At 41.3% G+C, this 4876-nt stretch overlaps 1 pseudogene; it reads left to right on the top strand.

The window, feature by feature from the left end:
* The first annotated feature begins 2926 nt into the window (after window positions 1-2926).
* Window positions 2927-3925, top strand: LOC122803820 (annotated as a pseudogene).
* Window positions 3926-4876: the final 951 nt, after the last annotated feature.

The following is a 4876-nucleotide window of genomic DNA, read 5'->3' as shown; positions in this document are numbered from 1 at the left end:
GAGATGTTGTACTGGCAGTAACAGTCATATTATAGGGAGGTTCTGCAGTGGAGTTGTAGAAGTGACTTCGGATCATCTGTGTGGTGGTGCATCAATGGTGTTGACTTATTTCTTTTTTTTTGTGCCATACAGTATGTTTACACTAATGTTTCGTCCTTCATAGATATTTGGGAAACTGGTTACCTTGAACGTGATAGGAACCTACTGTTGAAATATTCGGAAGCTTCAAGTGCTGCAATGAATACCGCATCCTCTGCAATGAATACCGCATCCTCTGCAATGAATACTGCATCCTCTGCAATGATTACTGCCTCCTCTGCATCTGTGAATCGGTAAACACTTCCATGACAACTGAATAGCATTCCTGATGCCTTACATTGTAGGCACGATCTGTGTGGACAGTAAATCAGATGAAAATTGAGCCACAACATCACTTTATGAACCAGTACAGTAATAGCATTCACAATGTTTACAAGTAAATGGATAGGATGAGATGGGAGGGTAAATGTGCTCAATGTAAGCAAGCTCTAGTTCCAGATGACTGATTCTTGTATTTGAATTGGCTGTTTAGTGCCAGTAATTGAGAAGCCTATAAAAATTCTGCTGTTTTCTAATTTTGTATAGTATAAAGTTGGCTCTAATACATGTACTAACAACCATTTGTAGTTGCAAGGCCTAGTTGGGTGAATTGCAAGACTTGGGTGGGTAGGCAGCTCTAAGAATTGAGGGAGTTTATGAACACTGCAACTTCCATTCCTAACATCTGAATTTCCAAATGTTATTTTTAATAGACAGCCTGGAAAAGGTCCAAAGAAGCTTTCTTGTGCAGCAAATAGAAAAAGAAAGGCTCAGAGAGAATTGCAAGTGGCTAGTTTACGTGCTTCAATGATGCGATTTATGCAGTCTAGTCATACATTAGACAGTGAGCTGCAAGACAGGGACAGTGAAATGCTTCAAGAGGCAGATTTCTCTGAGGTGCCAAGCAGTCCTTCCAGACCAGGTGAAAGTGACAGTTCCTGCCAAAGTCCCAGTGATGCTTGCTGTATGGTAGATGTTGAGGTGCCAAGCAGTCCTTCCAGACCAGGTGAAAGTTCCTGCCAAAGTCCCAGCGATGCTTGCTGTATGGTAGATGTTGACAATACTGGTACTGGATGTACAGATAATGAATCTGAGTCAGAGGTGTGTAATGGCTCTGACCTTGCAGGTGGTAATGCTGAGTGTGTCAGAGAGTGTGGAGCTGAGTCGGTGTCTGGGGCATCCATTGACTCTATTCCTGTGTGGTCAGAGCTAGGAGCAAGTCCTGTATCTGACCAAGTAGTAGATGTATGTGAGGAGGAAAATAAGGAAGTAGCTCCAGTAACATGCAGGGAAGTCGATAGTGACCCTGGTAAATGGCCAGATCCCATGGATGATAAAGTTCGCTGTCTGTTAAGTGCTGAAGGGCCTGTTCAGATAATGAATCATGCTTTTCCCTATGATGATCACCATAGGAGATTTAATCCTATCTTCTATACAAAAAGACTTACAAATGGTGAGACAGTCAGAAGGTCTTGGTTGGTGTATTCTGAAAGTAGTGACTTAGTATTTTGTTTTTGTTGCAAACTCTTCAGCAGTACTCATTTAGTTGCCCTGTCTAGTACAGGAACATGTGACTGGAAAAATTTGGGCCAAAAGCTTGTAGAACACGAGCGGTCAGTGAAACATAAAGAAGCTGCTGCTAAGTGGAGTGACTTGCACTTGAGGCTTAAGAATAGCTCCACCACTGATCACCACCGTGAGAACATGATTAAGTCTGAGAGAAAATACTGGAGAAACATTTTGGAAAGACTTCTTGCAATCTGTCAGTACTTGTCCCAACATAACTTGGCATTTAGGGGTAGTGAGGATCGACTCTTTACAAGTGGTAATGGCAACTTCCTTGGGTTAGTGCAGCTGTTGGGCAAGTTTGATCCAGTAATACAAGAGCATCTTCGTCGGATCAGTAATGCAGAGATCCATGATCACTACTTGGGGAAAACCATTCAGAACGAGTTGATAATGTTAATATCGAAGTCTGTCAGAGACTCTATTTTGCAAAAGATAACAAATGCAAAGTACTACTCTATTATATTGGATTGCACTCCTGACTGCAGTCATCAGGAACAGATGTCACTGACTGTCCGTATTGCTGAATGCAATGAAAGTGTGGAAGCTAAGGAGTACTTCTTGTCCTTCCTCCAGGTTACTGAAACTACTGGGGGTTTTCTGACAGACATTGTGTTAAATGAACTCAAAAGTTTGGGAGTTCCCCTCAAAAACTGCAGAGGCCAGGGTTATGACAATGTCTCTAATATGAAGGGGAAACATTCTGGTGTTCAGGCAAGAATCTTGGCCTTAAATCCACGTGCATTTTTTCTACCCTGTGGCTGTCATAATCTCAATCTAGTAATTAGTGATGCTGCAAAGTCTTCTATAGATGCTGTTTCATTCTTTGGTAATCTGCAACGAATGTATACTCTGTTTACATCCTCTACTCAGAGGTACAAAATATTTAGGGATAATGTGTCTGGTCCAACTGTAAAGCCACTGTGTGAGACCAGGTGGGAGTGTAGGGTAGAAAGTGTGAAAGCAGTGAGATACCAAGTGGGTGCAGTTTATGATGCCTTAGTTTCAGTGGCGGAAGTTACAAAAGGGAAGGATCCTAAGGCATATTCAGAAGCAGCATCACTGAGCAGTACAATGAAAAGTGCTAAGTTTTTAATAGCGCTGGTAGTCTGGTATGATGTATTAGTAAGGGTTGGACAAGTCAGTAAACTTTTACAAAGCTCATCCATGCAGATTGCTCAAGCAGTTCTTCTGCTTGAAGAACTGAAAAGGTTTTTAACAGAATACAGGGCCACAGCGTACCAAAAAGGCAAAAGTGACTGCTACTGAGCTAGCTGAAGAAATGGAGGTAGAACTCAAGTTTCCTGGTGCAGATGAGGTGAGACCCAGGAAAAAGAGGAAGCTTTTTGGTTATGAAGGTGATGATGAGTGTCTAACTAGTCCTGAACAGAATTTTAAAATCAACTTTTTCAACTCTCTTGTTGATGTTGCACTGTCATCTGTGCAGGACAGGTTCACTCAACTTGCAGCTCATAGTGCTACTTTTGGCTTCCTCTACAACATACAAGACCTCTGTAATGTTTCTGATGATGAGCTATTGCAGCTCTGTAAAGACTTGCAGAATCTTTTAACGCACAATGACTCTGCTGATATCGATGCAGTAGAGCTGTATGAGGAATTGAAAACCCTTTGCCACATTATGCCAAAGGGATTATCAGCACTGGATGTCCTTAATGTAATGAAAAAGCGTGGGTTAGTGGAGATATTCCCACAGGTAGTGGTAGCTCTACGCATTTTGTTGACTTTGCCAGTGACAGTTGCATCTGGGGAGAAGCTTTTCCAAACTCAAACTAATTAAAACATACTTAAGAAGTACTATGCTACAGGATAGACTTGTGGGCTTGGCTATGATTTCTATTAATAATGAAATATCTTGCCAGATAGACTCTGCTGATATAATTGATAGATTTGCTCAGTGCAAGGCAAGAAAAGTGCGGTTTTAGAAAGTGGTTAGGTATGAATCTAACAATGTGCAAATTTTGTATGACTTTACAACAGTTGTAAGCAGAAGGCACAGTAGTTCTGTAGTATGCGAGTTCCTGTAGGGAAGCACTACAGTGGAGTTGGCAGGTAAGCACCAAGTATGGCCAGCTATGCACTTCTATATTGTAACATACCTGAATGGGTATAGCGAAGCCAACTGCACATGTTCTTGCATGTGTACTGAAGGTATAGTTGCCTACTGCCAATAGGATCATTGCCAGTCTTTGATCAATTATCTGACTGGTACAGTATATTTAACATTGTGAAAACAAGCCTACTATTAAGTGACTCAAGCCTACTGATTTTAAGTGACTCAAGTAGAAATGACCGTCTGAACAAGTGTAACATTTCACTGAAACATAGCATCTAGAAATGTCAGACTGTCTGTATTGCTGAATGCAATGAAACTGTGGAAGGAAATGTGTACTTTTCTCCTTCCTCCAGGCTACTGAGACAGCTGCTGGCTTTCTCAGTGACATTGTGGTAAATGAACTGAAGTTGGAGTTCCACAAAACTGCAGTGGCCAGGGTTATGACAATGGCTGTTAACATGAAAGGAAACTGTTCAGGCAAGAATTTTCTTTACATCCACATACATTTCTTGCACCCTCTGGCTGTCACACAATCACAATCTAGTAATTGCTGATGCAAACTAACTTTTCAGTAGATGCTGTTTCATTCTTTGGTAATCTGCAATGAATGTACACTGTTTACATTCTAACTCTAGTACAAACTATTTTGGCATGTGTTGGGTCTAACTGTAAAGCCACTTGGACCAGGTTGAAGTGCAAGGAGAAAGTGTCAAAGCAGTGTGATCTGAAGTGGGTGCACTTTGCAATGCCTTGGTTTCAGTGGCAAAACTTACAAAAGGCAAGGATCCTAAGGCATTTCTGAAGCAGCATTGCTGAGCAGTACAATAAGTGTTAAAGTCAACTTTTAACACTCTTGTTGTTGCACTGTCATTTGAGAAGGACTGGTTCACTCCGCTTACAGCTCACAGTGCTACTTTTGGCTTCCTCAACACACAGGAACTCTTGGTAGTTACTGAAGATATTTCAATTGTCTGTTAACCCACTTTGCATTTGCTGATATTGATGCAGTAGAGCTGTATGAGGAATTAAACACTGATAATCCCTTTGGAGTAATGTCAGTGCTTGATGTCCTTAATGTAATCATGTATTTGTCTCTTACTACAGGTAGCGCATTTTGTTGACACTGCATGTGACAGTTGCATCTGGGGAGTGAAGTTT

The sequence above is a fragment of the Protopterus annectens genome, chromosome 6.part0, assembly GCF_019279795.1.
Source record: "Protopterus annectens isolate FY-2018-M chromosome 6.part0, PAN1.0, whole genome shotgun sequence".
Lineage (NCBI taxonomy): Eukaryota > Metazoa > Chordata > Ceratodontiformes > Protopteridae > Protopterus > Protopterus annectens.
Note: the sequence above shows the minus strand (reverse complement) of the source record. Positions and strands in the feature narration are given on the sequence as shown.